Source organism: Ambystoma mexicanum, chromosome 8 (assembly GCF_040938575.1).
Source record: "Ambystoma mexicanum isolate Mex_15411 chromosome 8, UKY_AmexF1_1, whole genome shotgun sequence".
Lineage (NCBI taxonomy): Eukaryota > Metazoa > Chordata > Amphibia > Caudata > Ambystomatidae > Ambystoma > Ambystoma mexicanum.
In genome coordinates, this window is record NC_090929.1 from 232,736,781 (window position 1) to 232,747,571 (window position 10,791).

A 10,791-nucleotide genomic window follows, 5' to 3' on the forward strand; every position below is an offset into this window, starting at 1 on the left:
CGCCATTCTGTTGTCTATATCAACCAACTCCTTTTCTGTGGTCAGGTGAGAGTCAGCATCGGGCGCCTTAACCCAGCATTTGGTTTATCCCGCAGCGCCAGTTCTGATTGCCAAAAGTGGCCCACGGAGCACTTGCATTCGATGCCCGGGTCCATGCCAGTGAGCCAGGTTTCTTACCCATGAAACAGTTTGAGAATAGGTTGAGCTTGATTTGGCCCCAGACCTCTAATCACTTGCTTTACCAGATAAAATAGAGGTTTCCCAGTGCCAGCTAGCCTGAGCGAAACTCCAGAGGGAACAAGCTACAAGATTGTTCAATAAGCCCTTTTCCCCCTTTGCCCTGGTCGGATGACTGATTTGCATGTCAGGACCGGAATGGACCTCGACCAGAGTTACCTTTGGTGCCACCACACACAGGCATTCTTCACCATCTTTCAGGTCCTATCTGTTACGCTCACCTGGCTCCCACAGAGGCATCGATCTGAACTGGACAGCTGCGGTCTCCACCAATGTGACGCGTAGGGCGGAGATGACGGACTGGACTGGCCCACGTAGCTTCTTTTGCTTGGCTCGTAGGAATATTCTTCTGCAAATGGAGAAAGGGAATTAACCACCCGTGGAGTTGAGTGTAAATCCCCCCACCCCCGCTGTTCTCCCCACAGATCAGCTTTGATGTCCCCTCTAATAGTCTCACCTGATGATTTGAAAAGATGAGCTCTCCATCCTGCATTGAGCGCAGTGGCGCGTTGATAACCAGTTGCTTCACTGGCTCGAAGGAATTGGTGAGTTCCAGAACAATATTGACTCCGAGATTCCCAGCAAGACGCTGTAAGTATGTAGTTCGTAAGAGTTCAAATGCCTGACTTTCACTCTTGTCCGATTCCTTGCAGGTTGCAGCTTGACCCTAGTGAAGAGTTCCTCGTGGCAACTGGTCATATTCTGGTAAGGATTTTTCTTTAATAACACAGTTCGATAATCTAATGTCAATATGTAACCTGTTGCTTTCTCCCTTATTCAGACGCTGAGAGAAAGTATGAAGTCTCGGGGAATAATACCTCCGGCGGTAAAATCAGGTAAGCCTATTGAGGTGAGGAGGGTTCCTTTTGTTAGTCCCTTTGTTTCACCTTGCTGTCCTTTTGTTTCCCCTTAGGGGCCGGGGTTCGGCGAAGATGCAGTGGAAGATGTGCCGACCCTTGAAGAGGAAAAGTACCCCCGGTGGTAAAATCAGGTAAGTCTTTGAGGGGGTAACTAATATTCCTCTGTCTATTCCCTTGGCTCACCTTGCTGTTCTTGTCTTCTCCTTAGGTGCCGGAGTGCGGCGGTATTGCTCTTGTTCTAAACTTTTCTCCTTCTTTCTCCCTTTTTCTATGAGCTCCAAACTCAAGGCAGGCATGGCAGAAGACTGGATGCAGACTTGCAGGCACGGTGAGCGTTACGCTGCTGGATGCAGAATAACGCGAAGCATGTGCTGCTCTTCGGGCGTGGTTTAAATAGCCCCCAAAGTAGTCCCAGGTGAGCATTCCTCCCCAGCCCCACCTGAGTAAAAAACAGTCCCTAGGTAAAGTAGTCCCTTCCAAGCCTCTTTGGGCTTGGAGCTCTTGCAGCATGGCCTGCATCAGGTAAGTTTGCAGCATGGTCTGCATCAGGTAAGTTTTAATCTATGAGCCTGGCGCCTATGGTGCCAGGACTGACTCTGCATGTGAGCCTGGTGCTATAGGCGCCAGGACTGCACCCAAATAGCCCCTAGCAGGCGTTGTTGGGCTGGCTTAGGATAATTTGATCCCTGCTTCTGGGGTTGCTGGACTTGGTCTGGGTCCCAGGGGGTAGGCATCATGACAGCACTCCCCCCCAAGGCCACTCCTAAAGTCGTTCTTCCCGGTGGTTTCGGTTTGTCTGGGAAATTTCTGTGGAATTATTTCACCAATCGGGGTGCATGAACATGGTCTCTAGGTTCCCATGACCTTTCCTGTGGTCCGTAACCTTTCCAGTCGATTAAATAAAAAAGTTTTGACTTTATCAGCTTGGAGTCCAGGATGTTCTTAACTTCAAATTCGGGTTCTCCGTCTACAAGGATGGAGTCTGGTGGCTTGGTTAGTCTTGTCCCTGGTTGCACTGGCTTCAAAAGTGACACATGAAAGACGGGGTGAATTTGCATATTAGCAGGTAAGTCCAACTTGACAGCCACTGGGTTGATAATGGCCTTAACAGAGTAAGGTCCCAAATATCTGGGGTTAAAGGTCTGTGTTCCCCTTAGAGGTATATGTTTTGTGGCTAACCATACTTGGTCCCCTATCTGGTATTGTGGAGGTTGCCGATCAGCATCTTTCTTGTATTTTTCTTTCGCCTGTTTTAAATGTGTAGTTGCTTCCTTAAAGGCTTGTGTAGTCATAGCGTGCAGATGGTCCACTGCGGGCATTACTAAGTGTTGGGGTGAATCAAGGTCTGAGGTTCGAGGATGGTGCCAATATAAGGCATAAAAGGGGCTTTGTCCAGTTCCATCGTGTACTGAATTATTGTATGCATATTCGGCAATCCAAAGAATGTCTTTCCAATTACACTCAGTCTGATGTAACATACAATGCAAGTATTGTTCGAGAGTCTGGTTGGTCCTCTCCGTTTGACCATCGGTCTGGGGGTGGTGACTGGTTGATAACCTCACATCGATCTGCGCCAATTGGCAGCATTTTTTCCAAAAATGTGAAATGAATTGACTGCCCCGGTCAGAGACCAATACGGATGGAAATCCATGTATGCGAACAATGTTTTCGAGGAACTCCTTGGCCAGGATTGAAGCTGAAGGTAATCCCTTTAAAGGAATAAAGTGGGTCATCTTGGAAAAAAGATCCACAATAACTAGTATGGTGTTAAATCCATTGCATGGGGGTAGATCAGTAATAAAGTCTAACGATAAGGTGTGCCATGGTGTAGGCGGAACGTCTAAAGGTTGTAAGAGTCCAGCTGTTTTTTTCTTTTGACTTTTGTTTTGGGCGCAAATGCCACAAGACATCACAAATGATTTAATATCCTTTCTCCAGGTGGGCCACCAGAATTGTCTTTTAATTTTAGCTTCAGTTTTTGCAATACATGGGTGCCCCTCCAATAGGGTATCATGATAATGGGAAATGACTAGCTCTTGTAGTTCCTTGTGTGGCAGAAATAGCCGCCCTTGGTAATAAGGTAGATCATTGGTGACAGAGTAGTCCGGGCCTTTCTTTACCCAGTCCTCCAGGGCTGTAGGATCAAAGAGTTGCTGGATCTTTACCTGAATGTCCTCTAGTGTCTGTAGAGTAGTCATGCCAAGAATCCTTTGTTCAGAAATTATAGGTACTGGTTCTGTGTTCACTTCTGCCTCTCCCATCCCTATTCGGGATAAGGCGTCTGCTTTACCATTCTTACAACCTGGTCGATAGGTTATCACGAAAAGGAACTCGGCAAAGAACAATGCCCATCGGAGTTGACGTGACGATTGGGCCTTGGCTGTCTTTAAATACTGTAAGTTCCGATGATCGGTGATCACAGTAATGGTATGCCTGGCACCAAGAAGATAGTGCCGCCAAGCCTTGAAGGTGGATTTAATGGCTAATAACTCTCTGTCGGTAACCGCATAGTTTAACTTGGGTGCCGAGAACTTTCTGGACCAAAATGCTACTGGGTGAAGCTGGCCAGTTTCAGGGTCCTTTTGAGACAGGACAGCTCCCATGGCTAGACTGGATGCATCAGTTTCCACTATGTATGGAAGTTCAGGGCGCGGGTGCTTTAATACAGGTGCAGACGTGAATTTCGCTTTCAGCTCTTGGAAGGCATTTTCAGCTTCTTCAATCCACATAAAGCGTTTATTTTTTCACAAGAGTGCTGTGATGGGATGTACAACATGTGAAAAATCCAGGATTAATCTGCGGTAGAAATTGGCAAATCCGAGCATGCTTTGTACTCCTTTAACTGAACTTGGTGATGGCCACTTAAGGATTGCGTCCACCTTTCGTGAGTCCATTCGGACTCCCTTTGGGGTCAGGATAAACTCAAGGAATTCAACTTCTGTGGCATGAAAAACGCATTTTCCCAGTTTTGCATATAGTTTGTGCTGGCGCAAATTCTCAAGGACTGCTCGGATGTGCTTCACATGGTCAGATTCTGAAGAGGAGTATACTAGAATATCATCGATATATACGACAACACAAACGTCAATGAGTTCACGAAGGGCATCGTTCATGAAGTATTGGAAGGCTGCTGGTGCATTGCACAACCCGAAAGGCATCACCTGGTATTCGGATAACCCATACTTAGTGCGGAAAGCAGTCTTCCATTCGTCGCCCTCTTTTACACGTACCAGATGGTATGCCCCCCGGAGATCTAATTTAGTGTATATGCAAGCGTCCTTCACTTGGTCTAGTAGTTCAAGGATCAGAGGCAATGGGTATCAGTTCTTAACAGTTATCTGGTTCAATGCGCGGTAGTCTATACACGTTCTGAGGTCACCTTCCTTTTTGGGCACGAAGAACAAAGCTGAAGATGCAGGAGACTTGGATGGGCGAATAAAGCCATTGGCAAGGTACTGGTCTAAGTATTGTCGTAAGTGAAGGTTCTCAGGTTCCGTAAGGGCATAGATCCTGCTACAAGAGGGTTGTGCACCGGGTATGAGATCGATTTTACAATCGTACGACCTGTGAGGAGGTAAGGTGTTTGCCTGTTCTTTTTGGAAGACATCCTGGAATTCTTGGTATTCAGGAGGTAGTTGCATAACTGCTGTGGTTACTTTGGCCAGGCCTATGTTCAGATTTTTCTTTGGGTAACAGGTCTGTGCACAATCCGGGAAGGTTATTCTCTTCTCTCACCAATCAATACAAGGATTATGTGTTTCCAACCAAGGTATCCCCAGTATAATTTGGAACTGTGGGGCTTTGATTAGATCAAACACAATAGTCTCTCGATGCCCATTCTGACCCAATAGTGTCATCTCTGCGGTGGAATGAGTTAAAGGCCCAGAGGCAATTTCAGTTCCATCGACTGTCGTGATGACATCTGAGGTGGTTTTTCAGCAGAGAGGTAGATTCATCCTGGAAGCCAATTCGTAGTCCACATAGTTTCCTATGGCCCCGCTGTCAATGTATGCACTTACTGCGTGCATACGCGATGGCTGCCCTGGATCTACGAGAACCATTGGTATGATGAAATGCGAGGTCTGAGTATCCTTCTTCAAGCTCGGCAAGCAGACCTCTACTCTTGTCGGGCGTGGTCGTTTCCCGAGTTTGACTCCATATGGCTTTTATCAGCAGCTCCTACCACCTTCTTGGGTGGCTTTACAGGGCAATCCTGTAGAAAATGCCCAGAAGTTCCACAATATAGATACAATTGCATTTGCCGTCTCCTTTCTCTCTCCCTCTGGGTTAAGGGTCCTTTAACCCCTCCAATTTGCATGGTTTCTGAAGCATCTGCTCCTTTGGGGTTAGCGTGGGTTTTGACCAACACCCGATTCTCAATCTTGGCTCGATCCGCCTTTCTGTTCTGAAGTCTGTGATCTATCTGGACCACTAAGTCTATATATTCAGCACAGTCTTGCGGTGGGTTCACGACTTGAGCCAAGACATCCTTGAGTTCTCCTCGAAGCCCTCGATGAAATAACGTGATTCGTTTTACCTCAGGCCATCCAGTTTCCACTATCAACCTATTAAAGGTTGCGATGTAGGATAGAAGGTCCTGGTTACCCTGTCGTAGGGACAACAGTTCGTTATCCAGGGCCGGTCCTTGGGAGTGCCGGGCAAATAGTCTTTCCATGCTCGTTTGAAAGCCCTGAAAATCCCAAATAATTGGGTCATCCTGAGTAACTAGTGGAATTGACCAATCAGCTGCACTGCCGCTGAGATATGACAATACAAAGGCTACATTGGCTTGATTGTTTGGGAAGGCTCCAGGTCTGCATAAAAAGTGCAAGCGGCATTGGTTCATAAACACGGCAAACCTTTTGGGATCTCAGGCAAAGCGTTCGGGTGGAGCTAATGGAATATTTCCTGGTAGGTTTATTTGCACAGGGTTACTTGATAACACAGGAGCTGAATTCTTCCCGGAACCAGGTAGGGTGCTTGTCCAGCCTGGCTTTGCAATAGTTGCCTAGTAAGGTCATCAGTTCACTCCTTTGACAAAATCAGTTCTCTCCTAAGAGCATTGGTTTCTTGACGGGCAGAATGCACTTCAGCCCTCAGTTCCCCTAGTAATTGGGCCAATTGGTCAGTCTCTGAGGTATCCATAATGCCCGGGTGGGAATTTGTGGGTAGGCTTTGCATTCTGTTACGCTCACCTGGCTCCCACAGAGGCGTCGATCTGAACTGGACAGCTGCGGTCTCCACCAATGTGATGTGTAGGGCCGAGATGACGGACTGGACTGGCCCACCTTGCTTCGTTTGCTTGGCCCGTAGGACTATTCTTCTGCAAATGGAGAAAGGGAATTAACCACCCATGGAGTTGAGTGTAAATCCCCCCACCCCTGCTGTTCTCCCCACAGATCACCTTTGATGTCCCCTCTTATAGTCTCACCTGATGATTTGAAAAGATGAGCTCTCCATCCTGCATTGAGCGCAGGGGCACGTTGATAACCAGTTGCTTCACTGGCTCGAAGGAATTGGTGAGTTCCAGAACAATATTGACTCTGAGATTCCCAGCAAGACGCCGTAAGTATGTAGTTCGTAAAAGTTCAAATGCCTGATTTTTACTCTTGTCCGATTCCTTGCAGGTTGCAGCTTGACCCTAGTGAAGAGTTCCTCCTAGCAACCGGTCATATTCTGGTAAGGGTTTGTATTTTCCAACACAGTTCGATAAACTAATGTCAATATGTAACCTGTTGCTTTCTCCCTTATTCAGACGCTGAGAGAAAGTATGAAGTCTCGGGGAATAATACCTCCGGCGGTAAAATCAGGTAAGTCTATTGCGGTGAGGAGGGTTCCCCTTGTTAGTCCCTTTGTTTCACCTTGCTGTCCTTTTGTTTCCCCTTAGGGGCCGGGGTTCGGCGAAGATGCAGTGGAAGCTGCGCCGACCCGTGAAGAGGAATAGTACCCCCGGTGGTAAAATCAGGTAAGTCTATGGGGGGGAGTAACTAATATTCCGCTGTGTATTCCCTTGGCTCAACTTGCTGTTCTTGTCTTCTCCTTAGGTGCCGGAGTGTGGCGGGAATATGCAGGAGGATGCGGTGGAATGTGAAGATGATGCGAAGGCCAGTGAGTTCAGCGCGGCGCTGCAGCAGGCGAGGCGACGCGCATAAAATAACTTCTTTCTTCTAGCTTGAAGGCGCGATGGATCAGAAATTCAGGTAAGGATCAAAGGTATTGCTCTTGTTCTAACCTTCTCTCCTTCTTTCTCCCTTTTTCTAGGAGCTTCAAACTCGAGGCAGGCGTGGCAGAAGACTGGATGCAGACTTGCAGGCACGGTGAGCGTTACGCTGCTGGATGCAGAATAACGCGAAGCATGTGCTGCTCTTTGGGCGTGGTTTAAATAGCCTCAAATGTAGTCCCAGGTGAGTATTCCTCCCCAGCCCCACCCGAGTAAAAAATAGTCCATAGGTAAATTAGTCCCTTCCAAGCCTCTTTGGGCTTGGAGCTCTTGCAGCATGGTCTGCATCAGGTACGTTTGCAGCATTATCTGCATCAGGTAAGTTTTAATCTATGAGCCTGGTGCCTATGGCACCAGGGCTGACTCTCCATATGAGCCTGTCACCGTAGGTGCCAGGACCGCACCCAAATAGCCCCTAGCAGGGGTTGTTGGGCTGGCATGGGATAATTTGATCCCTGCTTCCGGGGTTGCTGGACTTGGTCTGGGCCCCCAAGGGTAGGCATCATGACACTATCACACATGCTCATGCACCACCTTCCCAACACAGTGGGAGAGATGGGCCGGTGGTGCGCCCCCCATGATGCCGCAATGTGGTACCACCTTAGCCGAAGTGTGTCGGCCCTCACCTTCATTACACCAAAAGGTTTTGTTCGGCCCTCCGAATCACGCACCTGTTAGACTCCTTGGTCCATGTTTCACGATGGGTTGGGTGGGTAACCAACATCACTGCAGACCCCTTCTGCCATTCATGGGAGTCCCCATCCACTGGTGCAACACGGTTGGGGTGCACTGAGGACAGTCCACCCCCATTGACATTTGCACTGGGAGTAGGTGGCCTGTTCCCCATCACCGCCCCTGCGACCACCAAGAGTGGCCAGGATGGTTCTTGGAGGAGGCTGCGGCAGCGGTCAATCTCCCTCAGCTCCGCAGACACAGTGAAACTGCTGCCAGGGGGCTGTAACAATGGGAAATGTGCCCTGCGGGGGCCAGGTGCGATCAGGTGGTAGTCCTGTGAGGGGATCTGCAGTTCTGGGTGCCAGTCGTGCCTGCTTCATTGAATCGTCCTGCCGGACCCCAACTGTATACCTATCGACGGTTTCATGACCTCTTGAACACTCTCTTCAAAGTTATTGACAGCTTTCTCTTACGGTACTTGTTGGCTATTGGTCTTGCATCCGTATTCAGCCTTAGATGGAGTTTACCACCTGCTTTGGGTTGCATTTCTAAAGAACCAGACTCAAAGAAGAACTGATCCCAGTACTGGCCTAACAACTTCCGCAGGGAGATCCTCGATCAGCAAGACTTTGGTCCCCTGACCGACGCCGGGGAGTCAATCTTCTGTATGCCACATCTCCCGCACTTGCCGATTCAGCGCTGGTCTCTTCCCTCTTCACTCGCCGTTACTGAGGGAATCCTGGTTAGTTTAATTTCCTCTGCTTAGTAATGCGGCTCAATTCAGTGGATCGCCATGTCTGATCAGAGGTCGTACTCAGGGAGCACAGCTTGGGGCATCCGGCCTTGGGCATGGGGCTGTTGGGGGTTGACCCAGGCCATGTCTCTGGCACAGCCGAGTGTGCACTGTCCCAATCTGTGCACAAGCTAACCTGGAGAGAGGGTGTTGACTGGATGCAGTTATGAGGCCTACACTCCCGGGCCGTCCTGCGCAAGTTGCTGCGGGACACCACAGACATCCACACGTGGCACAGCCAGCTACCCAGGTTTAGCGGAAGGTACATTGGGTTTTTAGGCCACTGCCACCAACATCACCATCACCGGGGTCCCACTGGGCGCTTGGCTTTCACAAATCCCATGAGGTGGGGAAATGGGAGTTCAGGACGCACCAGCAAATAGCCTCTGTGCCAGGTTCGGGGATCCTGATACAGTGCTGATCGGGGTCTGACTTTAGTGGGACAGAGGGGTGTTCAAGCGACCCTCAGACAGGCCTAGCCCCAGCCGGAACTGGGGCCGCAAGGTGCGTTTGAAGTGTAAATGATCGATGTGTCCTGCAATTCCCACTAATTTTCACAGGTAACTGTGTTCTTCATTGACACGCGAGCTGAGTGATCCACCACTAGGAGTCACAGATAACTTTATTTCCCATCCATCGGCCTGAACCTGCCGGTGCAGGAGAGGCTAGTGGGACGTGGCGCTGCCCGTCCCACCCTGGGTCTGCGGTGATGTTGATTAGCCATCTGACCCATCTTGAAACACGGACCAAGGAGTCTAACACGTGCGTGAGTCGGAGGGCCGAACAAAACCCTGTGGTGTAATTAATGTGATCATCCATGCCTGCCCGTGACTTTCCTTTTCACTTTCAAGGGGGACAGATAGGAAGACCGGAGAAGGTAGGGTTTGAGTTGAGTGGGCCAGCTAGAGGCTTCAAACCCCAGCCCAGCCGCAGAGGGCTGAGTTCCAGGTACCTGGACATGAGGGAAGTTTTCCCGCTGCGCCAGCGAGCCTGACCATCGCTCACTCATGGTCGTGGGTGGCTGGAACCTCCAAGGCCTGGCTCCGCCATGGGTCACAGCTCACCCAGCCCGTCGGGCTCCCATCTGCCTTGGGAAGTATCTTTTGAGAACAGCCAGGTTTCCCTCAGCTCCCTGATGCTCCCACTAGGGACTTCCCTTCCGACTGGGATCACCCGCCAACACCAGCCTGCTGACGGGTCAGAGAGAGCATAGTGCCAGGCCTGCATGGTGGCTCAGGGGCCAGCTCAGAGAGGAGGTGGGGGGTGTTTAGGGCTCCCTCTCTGGTGCATGGTTGGGGATGTCTCAGTAGGTCAACCCAACCCTGCTGGACACCCTCATCTGTCTGCTGGGTTGAGGACCCCTCCTGTGGAAGGGATCCCGCTCCCTGGTGCCTTGTCCCCCACTCGCCCCAACAACGGATCCCTCTGCTGGCCAAACCATAGCGTGATGGGCTCCCTAGGCTGTGGGTGTGCAAATCTGGGATGCAACTGAGGTTGGGTCCATGGTTCTCCCTCTGGCCGCTCTGCCTTTCATGATCGGTCTACAGGCTCACCTACAGAAACTTTGTTACGACTTTTACTTTCTCAAGATAGTCAAGTTTGATCGTCTTCTTTGTGCTCCACCAGGGCAGTTGCGAACACCGGTGGGGCTGATTCGAGAACCTCACTGAACCATCCAGTCGGTAGTAGTGATGGGCAGAGTGTACAAAGGACAGGAACTAATCAATGTGAGATTATGACCCGCACCTAATTCCACATTCATGGAAATCAATTGTACTCCCCAATCCCAAACGGGATTCAACAGGTTACCTGTGGGTTGCCACATCCTGATCTGTTCAGTGTAGTGCGCCTGCAGCCCCGGACCTCTTAGGGCATCACAGACCTGTTACTGCTCGATCTCGTGTGGCTAAATGCCACTTGTCCTAAGAAGTCTGTGGGCCGCGTAACCAGTTCGCATGGAGGAGTCTTGTGTCTTATTAGAATTAACCAGACAAATTGCTCCACAA

General features: G+C 49.9%; 1 non-coding gene across 1 annotated transcript; it reads right to left on the reverse strand.

Moving 5' to 3' along the window:
- Positions 1-9,244: 9,244 nt before the first annotated feature.
- Positions 9,245-9,397, reverse strand: LOC138474874 (5.8S ribosomal RNA). Its single transcript, XR_011269103.1, has one exon. It is a non-coding gene; the product is annotated as a 5.8S ribosomal RNA (ribosomal RNA).
- Between the last annotated feature and the right edge of the window lie 1,394 nt (positions 9,398-10,791).